Source organism: Rattus rattus, chromosome 6, assembly GCF_011064425.1.
Source record: "Rattus rattus isolate New Zealand chromosome 6, Rrattus_CSIRO_v1, whole genome shotgun sequence".
Lineage (NCBI taxonomy): Eukaryota > Metazoa > Chordata > Mammalia > Rodentia > Muridae > Rattus > Rattus rattus.
In genome coordinates, this window is record NC_046159.1 from 54,844,085 (window position 1) to 54,852,459 (window position 8,375).

The 8,375-nt window shown below is 44.7% G+C and overlaps 1 protein-coding gene across 10 annotated transcripts in view; it reads right to left on the reverse strand.

Annotated features, from left to right (window-relative positions):
• Nucleotides 1-7,714, reverse strand: part of Nr2c2 (nuclear receptor subfamily 2 group C member 2) — a 51,418-nt gene extending 43,704 nt beyond the window's left edge. For 4 of the 10 annotated variants that reach the window (XM_032906079.1, XM_032906073.1, XM_032906077.1 and 1 more), the window contains exon 1: nt 6,567-6,681. The gene's annotated coding sequence lies outside the window, so the exon portion shown is untranslated. Of the gene's footprint in view, nt 1-6,566; nt 6,682-7,610 lie in introns of those variants that run through there. The other 6 variants (XM_032906069.1, XM_032906076.1, XM_032906078.1 and 3 more) reach the window with 5 other exon arrangements.
• Nucleotides 7,715-8,375: the final 661 nt, after the last annotated feature.

Sequence of the window (8,375 nt, forward strand, 5' to 3'; positions counted from 1 at the left end):
CTGGAAAAGGAGGACTAGGTATACTTTGATCCTCAGCACACCTGAGTATGATGCACAAGCTCCAACAAGGAAGTCAAAAGAATGGACACACAAGGAAACATGTGTAAACAACCACAGGCCAACTATAATTCACAATGTTAAGCTGCAAGCTGGGTAAAATGAAAGGGCTGAATTAGGGTATAATCTGAAATAATTAAAAATAAGTCAAGTTTGGGCAGTGGTGGTCCACACCTTTAATCCAGCACTCAGGAGGCAGAGGCAGGCGGATCTGAGTTTGAGGCTAGCCTGGTCTAAAGAAGAGTAAGTTCCATAACAGCCAAGGCTACACACAGAAACTCCATCTCAGGGTAAAAGAAAAAAAGGAGAGAAAAAAAAAAAAAATCAAGGCCACATGTAGTGAGCATGCCTTTTTGACATTTAGAAAGTTTAACATTTAGAAATTAGCAATTATTTAAATTAGTTACTAAATGTTCTAGCCCATGAATTTAAGAGATAAGTAAGGGCTGGAGAGATGGCTCAGCAGTAAAAGCACTGACCAATCTTCCAGAGGTCCTGAGTTCAATTCCCAGCAACCGCATGGTGGCTCACAACCATCTGTAATAGGATCGGATGCCCTCTTCTAGTGTGTCTGAAGACAGCAACAGTATACTCACAAAAAGTAAATATGTCTTTAAAAAATGAAAAAAAGAGCTAAGTAACTGTTACTGTTTAAAACTAATTTGTTCTACATAGTGAGTTCCAGGATTAGGTAGTAAGAGACCCTAACACAAAAAAAGCAGTATCTAATGATCATTTGAAAAAAATAAAAGACAGGCAGGCTGGCTGTCATGATAGCACACACCCTTAATCTCAGCAATTAGGAGTTAAAGGTAGACCAATGCCTGTGAATTCAAGGTCAGCTGGTCTACATAGTGAGACTCTGTCTTAAAAAAAAGAAAGAAAGAAAAGGAGAGACTACTGGATAAATTTGATTTTAAGTATATTCTGTTAGAAACCTATTTTTCTTTTTACATTTTTAAATTTTATTTATTCTCTTATTTCTTCCCAACCACAATTTCCCTCCTCCCTTTCCAGTCTCCCTGTCTCAACTAACCTCATTCCTCCTCCATTTCCCTTCAGGTTAATGGTAGGCCTTCCAGGGGTATCAACCAAACATGGCATATCAAGGTACAATAAGACTAGGCACCCCCTCTCATATTAAGGCTGGATGAGGCAAACCATAAGAGGAAAAGGGTCCCAAAAACAAGCAAAAAAACCCCCCAAAAAAACAAAGACAACACTCACTCCCACTGTTAGAGGAGTCCCACAAGAAGCCCGAACTACACATCTGTAACATATGTTCAGAGGACCTAGGTCAGACCCATGTAAAAACCTATTTATATTCATGGAAAAATAAAAATCTAGTTGACATAAGAAACACAAAGCCACAGATTAGATGTCAGATTAGAATTTGGAATTAGGACATAAAAAAAAATTAAAAAGTTTAATATAATACCAATGTTCTTCAGTAGAAAACATTTTCTTTAGATGCCTCTAAGGTCAAGCTTAAATCCATAATGTTATCGAAATCCTGACACTTTTAAGACTTCAAATGATCACTTAGCCTCTGGGTCATGTATATTCCTACTCATCATGCCCATCCAAAGGAGACTAGTTTCTTCTTCCAATAAGAAAAGGGAGAAATAACATTCCTGAGGGGACAGAAAAGCAAGGAATGGAGAGCATAGAAAAGCAGCAGCAGCAGCTTTCGCAGCCATGTTCTTCCTATGCTCCTGGGGAACTGCTAGAGATCTGTGTGTGTGGAGACTGTTCCTAACATTTTCATTACTGTGGATGACTTCCTCATTCTACCAACAACTCAAGTGTAATAATGGTGATACTGATTCTGTTTCTGTTAGAATGAGCCAGGGATAAATAACTGGAAAAGGAGGACTAGGTATACTTTGATCCTCAGCACACCTGAGTATGATGCACAAGCTCCAACAAGGAAGTCAAAAGAATGGACACACAAGGAAACATGTGTAAGTGGGCCAGCTGCTAATGAAGTGCTAGTATTCCAACTCATATCACTCTGACTTTAAAACTTACACTATTACCTCTAGATCACACTATACTTCAAAATAACTTTCCAAGAAAACAAAAAAGCCAAGGAAGAAAAACAGTAACAGGGTATCAGTTACTTCTCTCTTTCATCATAGGCTAGAACATTTAATAACTAATTTAAACAACTGCTAATTTCTATATGTTATACACTTAAGTACTGCTGTCAGGAATTTATAATCCAGTTCTACCATGACAATTTCTTAGGAATTCAAAAATACTTTTAATATTTTAGCTACACAGTAATTATACTGACCAGAATCGTTAAGACAGAAAGTAAGTAGAACAGTGAGGGTAATTTTTAACACTTTTGTTGCTGTTGTTGTTTTGAGACAAGGGTTTTTCTGTGTAGTCCTGGCTGTCTTGGAACTCTGTAGACCAGGCTGGCCTCAAACTCAAATCCCAAGTGCTGGGATTAAAGGCATGCACCACCACTGCCTGGCAATTTTTAACACTTTTAAGTAATAATTTTACTGAATATGCAAATACACGCAAATACAACATGCAAATACAAAAGTGCTCAAACTAAACATTATGACTACTAACAGAACTACACCAGAAAACAATAGTACCAGCAGCCTTTAGTGTCTGATGCATCTCTCCTGTTATCATTAACTTTCCATTCTTCTCCTAATATCTGTTATCAAAGATGATTTTTGCTTGTTTTTTAACTATATGTATTATACTTTTTAGTTTTTGCTTTTCTGGGATAGGATTTCACTATGTAGCCTAGGCTCGCCTCAAACTTGTCATCGGGAGCCTCAGACCTGAGGTAGGCCCCTCATTCTGTAATCTCCAGATTTTAGTGTCTCTTTTTTGTTGCCAACTATAATAAGTAGTACTTAATCATTGTATGATCACTATCTTTCATTCATTCATGCTCCTGTCACACACGGGAAGATACAGAGCTAAGATCACAAGTATGCACTACCACACCTGGTTCAATCACACACCCTATTAAGGGGGTATCTCATACTTCTCTAGAAAAACAATTATAATAATCTCATTTCTTAAAATTGTACTAAGTAAGTTAATACATATATCCTAGTAATCAGCCTTTTCAGCTGAGGACTGATATACTATCACTGTGGCATCTGCTTTTCAACCTGGTAAAACAATAATTACTAGGTATTCACCTTATCAGCCTAGTAAATCTTATATTACTGAGGAATAGGGGTGTGGGAGAGAGGACCATGAGCAATATAAATGTCATTTCTGACATGTTCTATTAATACACAATCAGATTCTCTGTAGAATAAAAGGCCCTGGGGAAAATGCATACTGAAGCATTCCAGAATTGAGCAATTTCTCAAGAGGCATCCAATCAGCCAGTGCTAGAATGTAAAGCCACCTACTGGTAGCTTGGTAGGAACATTTTTTAGCTCCTGCATAGCTGTTTCTTACTACACAGAGCAGTAAAGGTAAACAGGAAGGTTCCTGGAGAGCTCTCCTTTGAGTCCAGTCCCATCAGCCTCATTTATCCTAAGAGCTGCCTACCCTTTGCTCCAGACCCAAATACATTCTTCCACATCTCCCATGAATCCAAACTGGAGAAAAGTAATCTTGCTATGAAATTCCTTTCTATTTACATTCTAACATTTCCAAAAAACCTTTGGGGTTATCCTCAATAAATACAAAATAGATGATATTACCACCTATTAAAGGGTTTTAAGTCTTTTATTATTAGGAAGGTACTTTTTCTTGTCTATTAAATCATATTTTGCCCTGAAACCGACTTTCACTGACATATGCTTTCTATAAAATCCAAGACTGCCTCATCAAGTCCAGTTAAAAGTCTACACTAACTTATTCATTTCCTGTCCTTAACATTTCACTTTTCATCTCTCCCAAGATGCCCAGATGCCAGGGTGAACCTGGCTAAACTATCCCTAAACAAATGCCCATGCCAATGTCCTGAGTTAGGCTTCAGTTCCCTTATACACACCTCCTTCTCATCACTGTGAGCTATACCAACTGAAAGTGTTCCTGGCTGTCATGCCTTTAGGTAGAAAGCTCTCCCTGCTTCAACACTAGCTTTTCAGTAATGAAGAGGGGTATCCTAGCTACCAGAGTTCACAGAAAGTGGCAAAGGTTGTGGGGAAAGAACAACAAGATAGCAAAGAATGACAGAGAATATCAGCCTTTAGGCAAGTTAAACCTCCAAAGACCAAAAAAGCCATCTTCTATAGTGTGTGACAGAAACATGGATTTCAGATGATGATCACACACAGAAGTCAGCCATTAAGTGAGATATAACATTTACCTTTGATCCCAGCACGAAAGAGGCATAGGCAAGTGAATCTCTTGAGATTCCAGGCTACTCAGGGCTACCCAGGGCTACCCAATGAGACCCTGTTTCAAAAAATAAGAAATCAGCTTTTCATAGTCAGCAATAAAGCAAGACACACTAAAATGGAGGGAATTTATATCAGGTGCCAGGATGATTTCTATGAGCTTCAGGGCCATTTCCTACTCTGTTTTTCAAGACAGGGTTGCAAGCCTGGAACTCATTATATAGCCCAGACTGGCTTCAGTCCCCTTGAGATGCTAAGCTCCCTTCACAGATGATCCCTATTGGTGTCCACTCTGATACTTCAAACCTTTGAAGCAGATAATACACAGGAGAACTCAAAGACAAATATCCAAATGTGCATCTCAGTACATGGAGCTACTCAAGCAAGTTACATGCCATCTCACCACAGTTTCACCTCCCTTGTCTGCAGTTATTGGGGCAACTCTCTTCCATCTTGGTGTTGGCTCCCATTTTCCCAGTTTACAAATGTATAAACCTCAAAAAGACTTACTTAAGATTCTGGAACCAAGTTTTCTGACTCCACTACCCAAGATCCTTCTCACACCAGGTCACTTGGCTCCTTGAATTAAAAACTTTTCCACCTAGCCATGGTAGTACAGTCCAGCCTAAAGTCTCAGCAGCTCAGAGGCTAACACAGGAGATCACTAGGGGCCATGGTTAAAAGGCCAACCTACGCAACATCTCAAACAGAACTAAAAAACCCTCCAAACTTCCCAGAACGCATGTTATAAATTGAAGACACAGATCCTACTCCCAATCCCAATACAGAGTTCTTATTATGTAGCCCTGGCTGGCCTCCTGTATGTGGTAACCACCACCATACCTGGATGAGTCTCTCCTTTAATTATGATTGACTACAAACTGACAAGGAGTTAGATACAAAGTGAAAAAACAGCAGCTGCATATTGATGGCCGTGTCTCCTATTAGAATGCCCACCCCTCTGTGGTTAAACAGCCTTGAAGCTGCAATTAGACTATTCCTGTGTTATCAGAAACTAAGGTAACAGGGCAAATTCTCACCTATGAACCCGAAAGGTCTGCATCCTTAAAAGATATATTTCAATTGCATTGTGATTTTAAAATCTCCAGCTTTTTGGAAAGAGAAAATTCAAAAAAGGAAACATTGGGGCTCTGGGGGGAGTCACTTTATTCCATGAACATTCTATCACCCCATATTCAGGAAAAATTTAAAATTCACAATATAGAACCCACTGGGAGGGCTGCAAGGCACTTTAGGACAGCTTATTTCAATCTCTTTTTGGAAATGTTTGTACCACTTAACTTACACAAATTGAGCTCTTGAAATATCCAAAGAATTAAAACTGTGACTGCTAATATTATTTAAAGGATATTATTGTTTAATTTCAAATATTTTATTTTGGATTCTGGCTCTTATAGCCCAGGCTGGCCTAAAACTCTATGTAGCCAAGGATGACACTGAAACTTCTGATCCTGCCTCCATGTCCCCAGTACTGGAATTACAGATATGCACACCACTACATAAGCTTATGCAGTGTTGGAGATGAAACTTGAGGATTCCTACATGCTAGCCAGCCCTTCCTATTATATTATATACACAAATATTTTGGTTATTAGACTTTCCAACGGAAGCTGACATATTTTGTAAAATTTGCTTTTAATTTTGATAAACAGAGGTTTCCAGTAACTTCATAGCATCAATTTTATCTCTGGGAAAAATAAATATGTTAAAAGAATGTCTACTGAAGTCCAATTCATTTATTGCTGGTTATGCTAACCCAACTGCCAAGTTCAGGTAAAATACACTAAGTATGCAACACTTAGTTATCAGTAGTATAATCAACAATTTACTCAACAAAGTGTGGGGAAGCCTTCCCTTCCCATCTTCAAGCTTGCTATCCAGAACTCAGCACTTCCTGAAATCTATTCAAGCCTGACTTCCTATCTAAATCCAATTCCTGAATCCAATCTAAATTAATGCCCTCACAATCCTTCAGCACAGCATCCAGTTTCTTCCCTAGAACCGACCATTCTCTGAACCTTTGTATCCCCTCAGCATCCAAAACTCTGGGGGAGAATGGCTCCTTAACCAGGTCAGTTGGATCTCTGGAAGTATCCCTAGTGCCTAAAACTATGCACATCTGTGTTTAATGAACGAAGGAAAGAGAATCACCTCATAAGCTTTCCACTCCAGTTGGTTCTTTCTATTTTTCCAATTCACCATTTTGGGACTAGGGATGTTACTCAATGGCAGGGCCGTCCCCAGCACCACAGTAAGAAGAAAAAACTAACACCACCATTTGCAAATTACTTTGAGGCTCGCAGAGTAGCTTGGACTCCATTTTCAGAGAATAGTCCCTCAAACAATGCTGAGGAGAAAGGCGCGGCTTGGCAAGAACGCCTGGTGTCCCAATTTCATTGATTGAAATTGAGCCCGCGATGGGGACTCCGTCCAGAGTCGTGAGGAAAGCGCGAACCCCGAAGAGCTTCCGTGTGCCGACGAGCTCTTCCCTACAGGCCGCGCCATGGGTTCAAAAAGCATCATCAGCTTCCCAGCCCGAGACCCACCGAGCTCTCAGAGGCTGGCCCGCCCGGCCTCACACCCGGCACTATCAGCCCCCGGGACCTCCCTCTCCCACCTGGGCCAACCAGCACAGCCCCGGGGGCGGCGCCGCAGGCCGTGGCCCTCCTATACAGGGGACGATTGGCCAGCCGGGCCGTCACTCAGGAGGTCGTGCCCTGCCCACGCCTCCCTCCCTCCCCTTCCACCCTCCTAGTCCGGAAAAACGGCGGTTGGGCCAGGGTGGCAGCCAACGGCAGGCGGGAGTGCTGGGGTGAGGAGCGGGGAACACAGGAAGAAGCGGGCAGGCCAGGCGCGCGCGGAGGGGAGCCTGGCCGGCCAGCGCCGCGGGGACAAGATGGCGGCGCTGGCGGAGGGCCAGGCGTGAGGCGGGGCCGCGGACATTCCCCCTCCGCCCCCGCGGCGCGCGGCCGGCCCGGTCAGGACAGCGGCTCGCCGGGCACGGCCGCGGGCGGGGAGGGGAGTGGAAGAGAGGGGAGGGGAGGGCGCGGCCCGGCCCACTATGCAAAGCGCCCGCCGCCGCCGCCACCGCCCCGTGGCAAAGGTAAAAGGCCGCGTTCAGCCTCCGCGGCCTCCATGGCGGCGCAGGCCTGCCCTCCGCCGCGCCGCGACTTGGCCCGACGGACTTGCTCTTACCTCAGGGTTGGGTGCCACAACAACCGTGGAGAAGGTCCCGTGTCTGCGGCAGGCGCCCCCGGTACGGAGGGCAGGGCGCGGACGGGGCAGGCGCCGGAGGGCAGGAGCCCGGGGGCTCGGGCGGCTGGGACGCCGCGGCGGGCCGGTGCGGAGCGGGGCGGCGGGCCGGGCCCTGGCGCCGCCCGAGTCGCGGAGGGACCACGCTTTGTTATTGTTTTTGTCAGTGAAAGGTCAGAGTTCGTGACCCCGGTGCCGCTGCCGCCGCCGCCCGCGCGCTGGGAGGAGGAGGGCGAATGTTCCTCTTCCTCTTCCCGGCGCCAGCCTCACCGCGGCGGCGGGGGGCGGGCGAGCACGCGATTGGCTGAGCGCGCGCGCGCACCGGAACGCCGCCGCTGCCGCTGGAGCTGAGGCCGTAGGCCTGGGCCGGGCAGGTGCGGCAGATCCCGTAGGCTCCGCTTGCAGACCGAAGAAACGGGCCCTTGCCTGGCACCACGCCTGGGATTTGCAAGTGAACGGTCTCCTGGAGTGCACTGAGCTCCCGGTACCGTAATCTTCGGGATGGATGGTAGCTTTATATTTTAAAGCTCCGAGGATGTGTCTGCTTTGGGCCGGACCAGGCAAGCGTGCAGATGTCCCAGGCCCATTTTTAAAATAACTGCTCAACCTTGGAACCCGGACTTGTGTAGTCCCATGCCCCTCCCTTTCTCAATTTGAGTAAAGCAGCTTTGGCATGCACTGATTGCATTCTGAAAAGCCTCAAGCCCC